Source organism: Mytilus edulis, chromosome 7 (genome assembly GCF_963676685.1).
Source record: "Mytilus edulis chromosome 7, xbMytEdul2.2, whole genome shotgun sequence".
In the NCBI taxonomy this organism is placed as follows: Eukaryota; Metazoa; Mollusca; class Bivalvia; order Mytilida; family Mytilidae; genus Mytilus; species Mytilus edulis.
In genome coordinates, this window is record NC_092350.1 from 2,362,400 (window position 1) to 2,379,545 (window position 17,146).

Consider the following 17,146-nt stretch of genomic DNA (forward strand, 5'->3'; position numbering starts at 1 on the left):
ATCACAAAATTTATTTACGACCTTATCTAGGAAAAATGTTTGAAAAGTAATGTATTATATAATTCTATTAGATTATTCTAAGAAATATATGTTACAAAATAAAAACATTGAAATGTTTACTTGTACCTTAAAATCCTCGGATTTAACATATGATTTAATTTTATCACAGAATATTAACATATTACATCACAAAATTTATTTACGACCTCATCCAGGAAAAATGTTTGAAAAGTAATGTATTATATAATTCTATTAGATTATTCTTAGAAATATATGTTACAAAATAACATTTAAATGTTTACTTGTACCTTAAAATCCTCGGATTTATGAAGTCATCAAACAAAAAATGACCATTATAAAACAATTAATAAAACGAATCATATGCATATTATTCAATAGTACTCATGTTATTAGTTTGAACCAAATACAAGTTTTTTTTTTTTTTAAGTTGTTAACGAAGAGGTCGTGTATTTTTATTGCTTACATTAAACACAGTTATTTTTTCTTACCAGACTCATGCTAGCGAACAATAAGGTGTATCAACCAGCGAACAATAAGAAATACGCGCCAAACTGATCACGCCTAAAAACAGATGACTTATATTTTCTCTGTATATTTGTGTTTCGTAAATGTTTTTCAGTTACCCCCTTTCACCAGATATGATTGTTAGAAAATATCCTATATCTATATATTGACGGCCGAATAGCTAGATCTCTATAGGTTTTGCACCTATTAATTATGTCAAATTCAAATTCCATGTTCTCGGATTAATTATAGGGCTACTGTACTATCGAAATAGTATAATTGTACTTATTCCCAGGAGTGGGCGAGAATCGGACAAGTAAACCTTGACCTAGCTAGTACAGAATGTTATCAGTCACCGAGTTTGCCCTAAAGTTTTTTCTTTTGCCCTTGAGTGTTTTCGTTTGCCCTAGAGTATTTTGTTTTGTCCTAGAGTGTTTTATTTTGCCCTAGAGTGTTTTGTTTTGCCCTAGAGTGTTTTGTTTTGCCCTGAAGTGTTTTCGTTTGCCCTAGAGTATTTTGTTTTGTCCTAGAGTGTTTTATTTTGCCCTAGAGTGTTTTGTTTTGCCCTAGAGTGTTTTGTTTTGCCCTAGAGTGTTTTCTTTTGCCCTAGAGTATTTTGTTTTGCCCTAGAGTGATTTCCTATGCCATTAAGATTTTTTGTTTTTCAATATAGATGTGTTGTTTTGCCATAGAGATATATTGTTTTGCCATAGAGATATTTTGTTTTGCCCTAGAGTGTTTTCTTATGTCCTAGAGTGTTTTCGTTTGCTCTAGGGTGATTTCTTATGCCTTAGAGTGTTTTCGTTTGCCCTAGAGTGTTTTCTTATGCCTTAGAGTGTTTTCGTTTGCTCTAGGGTGATTTCTTATGCCTTAGAGTGTTTTCGTTTGCCCTAGAGTGTTTTCTTATGCCTTAGAGTGTTTTCGTTTGCTCTAGGGTGATTTCTTATGCCTTAGAGTGTTTTCGTTTGCCCTAGAGTGTTTTCTTATGCCTTAGAGTGTTTTCGTTTGCTCTAGGGTGATTTCTTATGCCTTAGAGTGTTTTCGTTTGCCCTAGAGTGTTTTCTTATGCCTTAGAGTGTTTTCGTTTGCTCTAGGGTGATTTCTTATGCCTTAGAGTGTTTTCGTTTGCCCTAGAGTGTTTTCTTATGCCTTAGAGTGTTTTCGTTTGCCCTAGGGTGTTTTCTTATGCCTTAGAGTGTTTTCGTTTGCCCTAGAGTGTTTTCTTATGCCTTAGAGTGTTTTCGTTTGCTCTAGGGTGATTTCTTATGCCTTAGAGTGTTTTCGTTTGCCCTAGAGTGTTTTCTTATGCCTTAGAGTGTTTTCGTTTGCTCTAGGGTGATTTCTTATGCCTTAGAGTGTTTTCGTTTGCCCTAGAGTGTTTTCTTATGCCTTAGAGTGTTTTCGTTTGCTCTAGGGTGATTTCTTATGCCTTAGAGTGTTTTCGTTTGCCCTAGAGTGTTTTCTTATGCCTTAGAGTGTTTTCGTTTGCTCTAGGGTGTTTTCTTATGCCTTAGAGTGTTTTCGTTTGCCCTAGAGTGTTTTCTTATGCCTTAGAGTGTTTTCGTTTGCTCTAGGGTGATTTCTTATGCCTTAGAGTGTTTTCGTTTGCCCTAGAGTGTTTTCTTATGCCTTAGAGTGTTTTCGTTTGCTCTAGGGTGTTTTCTTATGCCTTAGAGTGTTTTCGTTTGCCCTAGAGTGTTTTCTTATGCCTTAGAGTGTTTTCGTTTGCTCTAGGGTGATTTCTTATGCCTTAGAGTGTTTTCGTTTGCCCTAGAGTGTTTTCTTATGCCTTAGAGTGTTTTCGTTTGCTCTAGGGTGTTTTCTTATGCCTTAGAGTGTTTTCGTTTGCCCTAGAGTGATTTCTTATGCCTTAGAGTGTTTTCGTTTGCTCTAGGGTGTTTTCTTATGCCTTAGAGTGTTTTCGTTTGCTCTAGGGTGTTTTCTTATGCCTTAGAGTGTTTTCGTTTGCCCTAGAGTGATTTCTTATGCCTTAGAGTGTTTTCGTTTGCTCTAGGGTGTTTTCTTATGCCTTAGAGTGATTTCTTATGCCCTAGAGTGTTCTCTTTTGTCATTAAAATGTTTTGTTTTTCCATAAAGATACTTTGTTTTTCCATAGAGATATTTTGTTTTGCTCTAGAGTATTTCATTTTGGCCTAGAGTGTTTTCTTTTGCCCTAGGGTGTTTTCTTATGCCTTAGAGTATTTTCTTTTGCCCTAGAGTATTTTCTATTGCCCTAGAGTATTTTGTTTTGCCCTAGAGTGATTTCCTATTCCATTAAGGATGTACTTAGGTGAGGTTTTGGAATTTGTGTCAAATTTTCGGACTCCTTGGTGTTTTTCCATACAAAACAAGGTAAAATATTTCGCCCCATAACACCCATTTATTTTTTCATATAAGACTAAATAGCTCATAAAAGGTCATTTACCAAAATTTTAGAAGATTCTTAATTTTCTTTCTTTTGTTTTGGGACCCAAATGATACCAATGCAAACATAAGGTGAAAGTCCGAGTCAGCCTTTTCCCGCCATATTTTAAATCTCAAATATCTCGAAAAGGAGGTCCATGACCTATCAATATTTTTGGCTTATTTTTATCCTTAAAGAATGCTCTACAAGCTTACAGTATCAATTTTAAATTCTTGATTTATTAATTTTCACCTAACCTCACCTAAGTACATCCTTAAGATGTTTTGTCTTTCCATAAAGATGTGTTGTTTTGCCATAGAGATATTTGTTTTGCCCTAGAGTGTTTTCTTATGCCCTAGAGTGTTTTCGTTTTGCTCTAGAGTGTTTTGTTATGCCATAGAGTGTTTTCTTTTGCCATAGAGTGGTCTCTTTTGCGATTAAGATGTTAAGTTTTTCCATAAAAATGTGTTGTTTTGCCAAAGAGATATTTCGTGTTGACATAGAGTTTTTTTTTTGTGTTGCATTGAAAGTTGGTATGATAAATAAAACTTACATTTAACGATATTTCTTCACTACGAAATGTTTATATGTATATATTTTATCAATATAATAAACAAGAAACGTAAAAATTACTTATCGGAAACAAACCCATGTCATTTACCGACTTAATTAACTAAACGTTTTGTCAATTGAATAGTGGAACAACAGGAAATATGAATAAATATAACATTCTTTTTTGAATACTCTTTTCACTTGTAAATATATTTTGTTGTGGAATATCTTGATCCAAATCGATGTCTTGACATTAGAATACAAATGTGTTTTTCAAACTTACTAAATAGAGGTATTTGTAATTATAAAATAGCTAAACAGTATAATTTATTATGTTTGAAACAAGGCTCTTATCTGACGTCAATAAGTTTTGTATGAAGATAAAGTTGTTGTAAATTTACAAATGGGACAGCAATCCAGCAAAACAAATACAAATAAAAACTAAAGATCACCTATTGACCTTTAAATATGAGTAACATCCAGAGGTTATAGAAGGCTACTTGGTTAATATTAGAACATGGAAAGTTTACACGACGAGTGCCACATGTGGATCAGGATCTGCTTACCTTTCCGGAGCACTTTAGATCACCCCTAGTTTTTGGTGGGGTTCGTGTTGCTTATTTTTTAGTTTTCTATGTTGTGTCATGTGTTCTATTGTTTGTCTGTTTGTCTTTTTCATTTTTAGCCAGGCGTTGTCAGTTATTTTCGATTTATGAGTTTGACTGCCCCTCTGGTATCTTTCGTCCCCCTTTTACAGTTGTGTCAATTATTTTAAAATGCCGTATCGTGCCATATAGTTGTTAACCACTACGTCATTTGGTTTCTGGTGTAGAGTTGTCTCATTGGCAATCATACCGCGTCTTCTTACAGTTATATAGTACAAGTACACACCCGTGATATCGCGGGTCAGTGACTGAATTAAAGTATATATAACTATGCCTAAGCCTTATTTTAGTAATTGGTATTGTCATCTGATAAAGTCATGTCGATTATAAGATACTCAGTTTTCTCTGCTTTCAAATCTTTCTGTTTGAACCCGTCGACCTGGAACTTATTAATTATTGGAAATATTAATTATTTGGAAAACAAAAGGTCCAGGCTACCCAGGAATGGGGTATTTTTTAATCAACAGCATTGTCCTATATATTAGTTATCTTAGAAAGTCTTGCTGATTGCTGAATAAAGCTACAATAGGGAACAATTTGACAATGATTGAATTTAGTAGTGTCAGCCCTTTGATTATGACCCGTGTATAGCAAAATCCTAAATACACCGTTTGGTGGTGCGCCTGTCAAATGCGGAACGTACAGATAAGGTAATTATAGCTAACAGGTGAATATACCATTTGTATCGGTTTCGGATTAGACCCGGAACTTGTTAATTATTGGCAATATTAATTATGTGGAAAACAAAAGGGTCTGGAGTGGTGTAATTTTTAATCTACACCATTGTCCTATATTAGTTATATATAGAGTTGAATTCTTTGATTTGTCGTTTTTACCCGATGACGGCTGACAAATTGGACCTCGTAATTTTAGTATTATAGATATATGTATATTTAAATTAAACCAACATTTTTAGAGTTGTCGTTCTTCTACTGATTAAATGTCGTTTATTTGAATGATGTGTTTGGCATTTTTGTTTGTTTTGCTTGTATTTCTAATTTGTTAATGAATAAAAGAAGAGGGGGCATGGGGTTAACGTTAATGAACAATAACTTAACGACACACAAGTACATGTAACAAACGCATCATTTAGCATATTTACCTTCTTCAATATTTTATACAGTGGAGTGTGATCGTAAAACTATACGAATTGGTACTGGTGTTCGTAATACGGCATGGATTACGATTAAAACAAGATGTATCAGAAATTCATTTAAATGCCTTTGGGTTGGAATTGGCGCGATTAATCTTATGCATATTTCAAATTCCGTGGATGATCGATGTTTCGGATTTTGTAGTGTAATATTGTCTACTTTCAATAAACAAATTTGACCTCACGCTTGTTTAGTAGATCCCTTTTGTTTCTAATCTTTCCCTATATTTTATATTTCTGTTTTACAACTTTTTCCTGAAAGACAAAAAAGCAACGTAATTTTAAAAAAAAGTTTGAAAAAAAACTTCACTCATCAGATGGATACATATAAATATACATATTACAAACACACGTGGACGTGGCCGGGTACTTGTACATCCCAACAACAAAAACACCAAGTCCAGATCTGAGAATACTCGCAGTTACTGACAAATTGTTTAAAGTTAATTTTGCAATTGTATAATAAAAGTATGATAAGAATCATAAGATAAGACACCATTGACAATTACGATACAAATATAATCACGAAAAAATACCAAAAACTAAGGCTACTTTGGCCTTGCAAGTCATTTCATGAACGCCACGAAATGACTGTATATTATCAGGGACGAAAAATATATACATGGCCCAGAAAAAACTTTTATACACACTATTTAGCTCTATGGCAAAGTGGCGAAAATGGGTAACCCTCGCCAAATAAACCCACTATTTTCCTCGGGCGCATTGCGTTTGCGCCAATTTTTGAAAATTACAATCTTTCATTTGCGCCACACGGTTATATTTCATTTGCACCAAAAAATAAGAAAAATATTTGCGCCATGTGTTATGATCACGCTTATTTATAACAGAACTGTGTTTCATTAAGGTTTTACTTGTGTGGTTTAATGTCGACTGATTTCTGAGGAATATATTTAATTTTTCAAGCACAAACTTTTAGTATCAAAAGTCTTTTTTTAAATATATGTTTTATACTATTTACCTGTATTTACCTGTAATATTGGCGAAATTGAAAGGTTTTATTTTGGCGCAAATGAAATATCGTTTGTGGAGCAAATGAAGGATTTTTTTTGGCGCAAATGAAATGCCAATTGGCGCAAAAGCAAAGCACCGGTTTTTCTCACATGTTTGCAAGTGTTTTACTACTGAATATTAACTGGGCTTATAAAACAGCTGTTTAATGTGGCAAACATGGACCCCCACTCTAACAACTAATGAAAAAACTATGCATCTAGTTTTCTTTGATTGCATTACTGTTGTTTAAAGGTTCTTTTAAGTTTTTAAAGTAATGTTCTGTGCTGAAAAGTTTCAGAAATGTTTAAAGATGTATCTCATTGCAGAGCAGATCTGAAACATTTAATCTGTTATTCCTTTTTGTTGAAATGAAAATACTTTTGTAGCTTTTTGTTTTAAACACAAATACACTTTTGAACAAATTGAATCAGACTATCGAATGTTTTGTACCAATGTGATTCAATATGCAAATAGTTCGACGTCTTTACTGTGACACTTTCAATTCAGTTGGGTATTTTCCTCCTATAATCTCTGAACTTGTCGACTTTATTTATTACAGTTTGGCGATAGATTGAGTTCAAAATTAAAGAGATCAATTTCTGATTTAAAATAATTTATAAAGACATTATCTCCACAAGATAACGGCATAATAATAGTGTTATATAGTGTTATATGATGTTACTATAAACGGATATATTTGTTCTACTTGTATTAATAGACCAGTTTTATTTCATGAAATGATAAATGTTCATGTGATAAGTCAATGGTCTATAGAATATCCATATATATATATATATATATATATATATATATATATATATGGACGAAGAGTTCCTGTTCACCTCGGTTTGTTTTGTTTTATTTTTATTTTTGGCCCTGATTTTGTCTTTCTTTCCTCGACCTGTGATTTTTGTTGTCCAGTACCATCACATTTCTTACTTTTTATGGAAGCGAGTGCATGTTTTCGTTGTTTGTTTGTTGTATATATATTTATTTCCTATAAGCTGAAGAAAGGGAAGCTATATATCTTGTCATATCGTACATGTATATCGTTCAATTTGTGTTGATTGGAAAACATACACAATTATTCAAATATTTTGTCCTTTTTTGTCTTCATCTTTTTTCGTTCTTTCATGACTCAATAATCTAATGTAAAACAATTAAGATTATTTTGTGTATACATGTACTAACGTAAACTCTGTCTGGTGGGAAATCACGAATCAGTCTGTGTGTGTTTATATTTGAAGTTTTAATAACGCAGTTATAATACATAAAATTGAGAATGGAAATGAGGAATGTGTCAAAAAGACAACAACCCGACCATAGAAAAACCAACAGCAGAAGGTCACCAACAGGTCTTCAATGTAGCGAGAAATTCCCGCACCGATGTATATGTGTAGGACTCGGGAATGCGAATTGACGCTAAAGTGAGATGGTCACACGTGTCCCTTCGCTGAAGTGAGATGGTCACACGTGTCCCTTCGTTGAAGTGAGATGGTCACATGTGTCCCTTTGCTAAATAGTACGGCGGCTTTGTGAAAAATTGTGCACATCCTGCTACAAGCATGAAATTTGGCATAGACCTTCCTCAACTATTACTCTTTTATTTCAGATAGGGGGGCATTTGAAAAAAAATGTCTCACTTCCCGTAAAATCCAAAATGGCGGACATCATACTTAAATCAGCCCAATATCGAAGGCTAGTGTGTAAAAAGGTGTTATTATCATGCTACTATCATTATATTTGGTACAAACTTTGTTTTTTACTACTTTTAAATAAATTAAATAGATAAGATGTCTTTTATAACCATACTTCTGATAAAATCCAACATGGCGGACATTGTCCTAAATAAGCTTATTTTTTAGGGAGATTAATACATGTGTTTTTACGTACTGCTACTATCATTACATTGTGCAGGAACCTTTCGTTGGAGCTTCTCACATTAATACAATGTATAAGACATATGTCTTTCAAACCCTTACTTCCGGTAATATCCAAAATGGCGAACATAGAATTGTCAATTTCTTATTGTAATATTCAACTTTTATTCAAAATGCTGGTTTTTTTTTTTCTTCTGTTCATTCAATTTTTGGCTTTAAGTTATTGTCAAAACCACTAATTCTATTCTGTTGTAAAAAGTAAAATCACAAAAATACTGAACTTAGAGGAAGATCAATTGGGAAAGTCCATAATCACATGGCAAAATCAAATAACAAAACGCATCAAAAACGAATGGACAAAAACTGTCATATTCCTGACTTGGTACAGGCATTTTCAAATGTAGAAAATGGTGGATTGAACCTGGTTTTATAGCTAACTAAACCTCTCACTTGTATGACAGTCGCAAATTCCATTATATTGTCACCGATGCGTGAACAAAACAAACAGACATAATAGGTAAAAATGTCAAAAATAGGGGTACAGCAGTCAACATTGTGTTATCATCTTAATCACTATAAAAACAACAAATGTAACGAAGAAGCAATAAAAAGGCATACATCAAATTAACATGCTCATTTTGATTATATTATACGATTATATTTGTCTATGTAAAATGCACCCATCAAGGAAGGAGGGTATGGGTACTGGTGTAAAATTGCGCGTTTGAAATTCGCACAGGTAGACATGAAATAATTTTGTCGTTCAAAGTATGGCGGGATGCATAAATACAGTCACGCAAAATAGATATAACAAACATTGACTTAGCAGTTAAAGTAATAATAATAAATATAAAATAATAGTGTGGTTCAAAGTATGACGTGATACATAAGTACAGAGTCACGTAAAATGTATATCACAAAAAAAGTTGGTTAACAGTAATAGTAATATTAATGAATAAAATAATTTTGTCATTCAAAGTATGACAAGATACATAGGTACAGAGTCACATCATAAAATAATTTTGTCGTTCAAAGTATGATGGGATACATAAGCACAGAGTTACGTCAAAAGGATATCTAAAAAAAAACAGACAACAGTAAAAGTAATATTAATAAAGACAAAAAAAAGGAATAATATAACACGTAATTAAGATGATAAACAACGTCAGTACGCAAAATCTATACTTCAAGACCATCGTGTATTATTTGTGAAGTTGATACGGAATATTTATCAACAAGTTCTGGGTACCTTCCGATGAACTTTTTTAGAAAAAGGACGAGACGTTCTTTGACATACCCCTGGTTCATCAACTTTCTGCTCAGACACTGGTGACGTTTTACAAAGTCTGAGTAGGAGCTGCAAGCTCTTGAATACCGAATAAGTTGGGAAATGTATATTCCATATGCAGGTGAAGTTGGTATGTTGCTACTAAGGTGGGGGAAATTGATAATTTCAAAATCAAAATCGTCTCGTTTGTCATAGATTCTGGTACTAAGATGACTGTGTATGTCAAATTCGAGGTATAAGTCTAAAAATGAGGCGGATGAAGCCGTGTCGGTTGTCTCTTTAATTTCTAGTTCTGGTGGATATATTAATGGAACCCAATCAATATATCTGAAAGTGAAATTAAATAACCTGGCTTCTTTGATCTTCTTGTTTTTGACAAGTGTCTGAAGGAACTCCGATTCATATGAAAACAAGAAGAGGTCAGCAAGGAGAGGCGCGTAGTTCGTTCCCATAGGAATGCCGACAGTTTGTTGAAAAAGTCTACCTCCAAACTCAACAAATATGTTGTCGATAAGAAACTCCAGCATACTGACCACTTGTTCTTTTGTGTAGCAGGTTTTACCTTTTTGTTTGTCACTATTAACGAAATATGCCTTATGAAATCCCAAAGTAATAAATGTATAGCGTATGCTACCATTTTTATGTTGAAAGGCATTGTGGCGCTTCAGTTTTCTGCTAGTATGAAGGGTTTATAAGCCATGTGGTTGATAAATGTGTCTAGTTTTATAGAGAAAATGTGTCCAGAATCTACCTTTAATAAACAAATTCGGCTCTATGCTTGTTTTGTAAAACTTTTTTTTTTTAAGCTTTCCTTGTATTTTATATTTCTGCTGTAAAAAAACTTTTTTGAGTTACTGTCACTATTTATAAATCTAACTTGAAACGAAATTGCACTATAATAATTTATAAATCTTACTTTAAAATCAAATTGCACTATTTATAAATCTAACTTAAAATTGAATTACATTATTTTATAAATCTAAACTAGATTTACATTTGACAACTTAGTTCAAAATCTGCCGGACACTGCTTACTGGACAGATTAGTACATTCGTACGAACTGTTAATTTACAAAAGGCATCATGCCCTTCCGATTGAAATTTATTTTTCTATGAAAAATTGTGGTTTTAACATCGATTTCATAACAAAATTTATTTACGACCTAGTCCTTGGAAAATAAAATCAAATAACATTTTATATATTCTATATGATTATTCTTAGAAATAAATGTTACAACATAACATTGAAGTCTTGATGTGTACATGTACCTTAAAATCCTTGGATTTATACGTCATAAAACAAAAATAAAAGTACTATTCATTTATAAATATAATTTTAATGCAAGTTGTTATTAAAGTCATTCACAAAAGGATCGTGTATTGTTATTGCTTACAGTTTTCGTGCATTAATGTATTTCAGTTACCACCCTTTCACCAGATATACAATGTACATGTTAGAAAGGGTCCTTTATATATCGACGGCCGAATAACTAGGTTCCTATGGGATTTGTACCAATTTATTATGTCAAATTCCATGTTCTCGAATTAATTATAGAGCTACTTAAATATCGAAATATATCGGGAGTGGGCGAGAATCAAACAAATAAACCTTGACCTTGATAGTACATAATGCTATCAGATAGTCACCGAGTGCGTTATACAATGTAGTAATAGACGAGGATGTATAATTATACTGTAATTTAACGTATTAATTGGCAAAATAGCACAAATCATCATTCCTGTAGTAGGTCCCTTTAATCACTCCCGTTATAAAAAATACAAATATTCCCAGAAATTATGTAAAATGAAAACATTAGCACGTAATGACTAATGCTTATATCTATTTTTTTAACTTGAGACGTAGCGGGGTATTCCTTCTTATATACTTTTGTATCATTGATAAAAACAACTCCATAAAAAATGTTGTTGTCTGTGCTCTGTGAACTAAATATAAATTCCATGAATTAAACGCCTGCCAAGTACAATACGTGTATTTTGATTTTTTATCTTTAACTTCTTGGTTGTTTATTTTAAAATGCATTTGTAGTCTGTTTTCGACTGGTGATTCTGAATATACCATTGATATCTTTAGCCTCTTTCTGATGCCTGTACTGAATCACTTTAGTCAAGGCGAGTGGTACTTGATACGATAGCTGTATGCCTATCGAATAACATAAACATAACAGCAATCTCGAGCAGCAATACACAAAACAAAGAAAACTTAAGACTGGGCAGCACAAATAAAAAATATGATACTGTTTTTCAAAATAAAAATACAATAAAGATTATTCGGGGACGGTTTACATGCTGCAGTGAAATCAATAGAACGACACAATAACGAAACAGATACATAGATGCCTTCTACTTTTTTTCAGAATGATAAAAGAGATATTTTGAAGGAGGTTAAAATGTGTCACTTAGAAAGCAACTAAACAACATAAAAAGAAACCAGAGAAAGATGCATACATGCTGTCTTCCGACAAAGCAAATGTGTAATGGTAGGGTGAAATGATGAATACGTCCCACTCTACTTTCGAGTTGTAGCTTTTGAAAGTATTGAACACAAGTATACAAAACAAATTATTAGACGTCTATTTTCCGTTCTGTTAATGTTTCTCTGGGGCTTTGGATGAATCAAACATTTTGAATTAATTTTATTTGTCAAACTTTTGATTAGGATCGTACCTGATGAACATTGTTACAGAATCGCAATTAAATCACATGTTTACGGAAGGTCAATGTTGGTAGAACGTAATGTGCATCAAATGTACAACTGTACAACTTACCATAGACATGATATCAATGTTTATTTAAGTTATAATTTAATGCCAATAGTGAATAAAGTTCAGTAGAACACAAAGTTACATTTAAACTTGTGCAAACCACAGAAAAATGATCACTTTGCAATATACACCCGATGAAATAAATTCATGTTATACGGATTGACATTTTAATTGTTTATAAATTTATACCACAATTGATTTGTTTAACCTCGACTTTTTCGAATTAAAACTTTGTTAAACCAGGAAGACTGCCACAATGTTGATTCAGTGTGTTAAGTGCACTTTTACCTTGTCTCCATTAACACCTTGAAACGAAATGACATGAGTCAAAAGAGATTTAGGGTTGACGCCCGCCAAATACAGTTCTTAAGATGCATATCAAATGCACATCTGTAAAGCTGTATATATAAACTGTTTTACACATGTTCAGTTTATATACAGCTTTACAGATGTACAGTTTATATAAAGCTTTATAGATGTACAGTTTATACAGCTTTACAGATGTACAGTTTATATACAGCTTTACAAATGTACAGTTTATATACAGCTTTACAGATGTTCAGTTTATATACAGCTTTACAGATGTACAGTTTATAAAAAGCTTTACAGATGTACAGTTTATACAGCTTTACAGATGTACAGTTTATATACAGCTTTACAGATGTACAGTTTATATACAGCTTTACAGATGTACAGTTTATACAGCTTTACAGATGTACAGTTGATACAGCTTTACAGATGTACAGAATATATACAGCTTTACCGATGTGTAGTTTATATAAAGCTTTACAGATGTACAGTTTATACAGCATTACATATGTACAGTTTGTACAGCTTTACAGATGTACAGTTTATATACAGCTTTACAGATGTACTTAGATATAGAAAGATGTGGTGTGAGTGCCAATGAGGCAACTCTCCATCCAAATAACAATTTTAAAAAAGTAAACCATTATATGTCAATGTACGGTCTTCAACACGGAGCCTTGGCTCACACCGAACAACAAGCTATAAAGGGCCCCAAAATTACTAGTGTAAAACCATTCAAACGGGAAAACCAACGGTCTAATAATCTACATAAAATTAAAAAAAAAACGAGAAACGAGAAACACGTATAAATTACATAAACAAACGACAACTACTGTACATCAGATTCCTGAATTAGGACAGGTGCAAACAGTTGCAGCGGGATTAAACGTTTTAATGGATCCAAACCTTATCCGTTTTTCTGAAACAATAGCATAACATCACAACATAGAAAAACACACATTAAAATATCAATTGGCAGGCTTACAGTTTATATACAGCCTTACAGATGTACAGTTTATATAAAGCTTTACAGATGTACAATTATTATATACAGCTTTACAGATGTACAGTTTATATACAGTTTTTCACATGTACAGTTTATGTACAGTTTTACAGATGTACAGTTTATATACAGTTTTGCAGATGTACAGATAATATAAAGCTTTACAAATGTACAGTTTATATCACGGGGGGGAGGGGGGTAAATTCGATATTTTTTTGGTAGGGGTGTGCCATTTTTGCCTCAAAAAACGTACCCATTTTAATATAACATTCATTGAAATTCAGTACCTATAATAGTTATATAAATATTTAAGAAAGAATGATCTATACTTATATACAATATTTAAAATATGACCCATGCTTATATAAGCCCTAATTCATCATCACTCATAATTCATAAATATACCAGCTACCCTTAAGTTTTTATATATGAATTGACATCGTTTGGTGCGCATATATTTTATCGTTATATATACGCATGGATTGTTGGATATTTATATATGATATGTAGATCATACCCCAAATCAAAATACAGTTATCAAACGTAAATGCATTTTAATATAGGATGTCATTAAAAAGGAGGGTAATTTTTATATAAAATCTCGCAATATTTTTGGCACATCCCCGTATACCCCCCCCCCCCCAACCACCACCCCTCCCCCCCCCCCCCCCCCCCACCGTGGTTTATATACAGCTTTACAGATGGACAGGTTATATACAGCTTTACAGATGTACAGGTTATATACAGCTTTACAGATGTACAGTTTATATACAGCTTTTTAGATGTACAGTTTATATACAGCTTTACAGATGTAAAGTTAATATACAGCTTTATAGATGTACATTTGATATGCATCTTAAGAACTGTACCTCCAGATTGCTTGTACTAAAGTAGCTGTGTAGGGAACACGCCTGTCACAGAAGTATGTATTTTGATTATCTTTCTTGATTCCAAATACAAAACTACAAAAATATACCCTGATTTGTACTTTCTTACTTCTACATGGATATAAATTATATATATATTATAAATAATGGCATTCGTACAGACTATTGTGTTGTTTTATTATTGAAACCTGTTGTCCAAATCTGGTGATTTATAAACGTTATAAATCCTATTATTTTTAAAATGGGGTTAGGTAAAACATTATATTTTACAATTCACTATCACACAATGTTTAGTTGTCTTTATGCCAGTTTTCCTAGAATTGTCAGTTTCTGAAATTCAGAAGAAATTTATTTTGGCAAGAGTCAAATGACAAACTTTTCTATAATGACTTTCTAAACGTCACTATGAATTTACCTTTTTAAAATAGTTGCACCAGGAAGATAAAACAAAAGTTCAAGTTGAACTTTTATCTCAATGCGAGTATATTATATAATAGACATGGAAACTAACGGTGTTTATTACACTATACATTGTACAAGTATATTATATAACATGGAAACTATTGGCCCTGTATTGATCACGGGTTTTTTTTACGAAAAGCAGGGCCAATGCAGAAAAAAGAGGGGGAAAAGCCGTATTGGCCCTGTATTGATTACGGTTTTTAATTTTCTTATAATCATTTAATAAAAGTGTTATGCACTGGCTGTTTCTGTATTGGTACTGGTATATATTCTCGGTCAGCTGTATCGCCCCTCGGCCCTACGGTTCTCGAGGCCAATACAGCATACCTTGAATCTATACCAGTGCCAATACAGAAATAGCCAGTTAATAACACTATCGTTTATGATTCCACCAAATAATTATATATGTACACTTATATATTTTATGACAATACAAAAAGGGGGATGTGGTATGAGGTAGATATAAGCAACAATATGTCACCATATGGTCCTCAACAATAAGAAAAACCTACATCATATAAAAGGCACTAACATAAGAAATGTAAAATAATTCAAACGAGAAAACTAAGGCCGTATTCAAAATAGTATAATCTTCGAAAAACAACGGCAATCACTGTACTACAGACAAAATGTGGTGGTGTTACAATGGTTATATTACCAATACTATTTCAACTGATCGGATCGTTTTAATTTACATAAGAACAGTCTATTTGAAGATGTGTGTGATAAGGATTACATCCCAGCTCCTTTGTTCCTGATGATCTGAGCCGGATCACCCCTACCAGATCACCCCAGTTTGAGTTTCTTTCTTATGCATGCTTTCCTTTGTTCTGTAACATTTTGGCGGGAATGTCAAATCCACTATAAAACTTATAATTAATTATACGGAAGAGACTATCAAAATTCACGAAGAAAAAATCCAGTGTATATGCTGGGAGTCGAACTCAAGACCTTTAGCATATCAAGCCACGACACATATCACTACACCAGGACGACTGGATACGAAATAATAGTAATTTGACATACTTAAAGGAAGCAAGATCTTTTTATAAGTGGGGCGAGTTGTCAGACCTTTATTTAGTGGGGTTTTAACCTTTTTCGTTAATTAGTGAGTTTTCAGACTGATTGTTCAATTTGTTTTTACACTTTTTCAAAGTGGGACAAGTCGGTAAACAAGAGTGGGACGATATTTTTATAAAGTGGCGATATAGTTTGGGCCGATTGGCAAGTGGGGCGAGTTTACATTGTTTGATATCTACTCATCGTGTTTGGGGGTCAAAAAGGGTATGCATCATATAGCAATATATAAAGTATATTGTTATGGTTGTGTGGCGTTCTAAACTAGATTTTATGAATTGTAAATGGTTTTTCGTCTAATCTAAAACAACTGGGATGTAAAATAGTTATCCCAGTCGGACTTGGTGTGTCAGTGTTAGATCACCCTCTGGCCTCCGGCCAACGGGGTGATCTTACACTGACACACCGCGTCTTTGTGGGATAACTATTAATGATTGCCGTTATAATTATCACTGATTTCTAATCAGCTATCAGTGTCACCAAACGAATTAACAATGACCATAACTGGACACTTCATTGATGAGTTTATCCCAAAACACCTATCAGTAAATGGACTGGTCAATGATGAGCGAACCGTTTTAACTCCGCCCAGTCAAGTGAAATAAATCAAGTAATAACAGTGGTGCAAGAGCATACTGTAAAATCATTTGTAAATGACTCAATAGATTTGTTAGACACACAAGTAAAAAGTAACATTTATGGATAGATCTGATGTCTTTCTCAATCTTTGATTAAGATGATAACAATTGTTCTAGATCTTAGATGAAATATACATTTCGAGAGAACTAGTTAGTAATTCATGTGTAAGATGTTTAGTGTTGATACAAAACTTATCATATTTTACGGCTGTAGGTATTGTAGTATATCTTTATTACCAAAGTCTATATAAACTATAGGTACACATTTGAATTACATTGTATATACATCAACATCAATAATACATACATTACTTTATGTACTGGTCTCGATTTTCTGATGTACTATGAACTTACTTACTATTATTATTATATATGTAGTTCTTTGCCAATAAACACATTACAACAACAAAATAATGCATACAGTACATACATGAACACAAACTATGTGACAGAATAGCAGAAGTTGTTGTAGTAATACAGAGACATTATTTTAACATTTCAGTTCTAAGC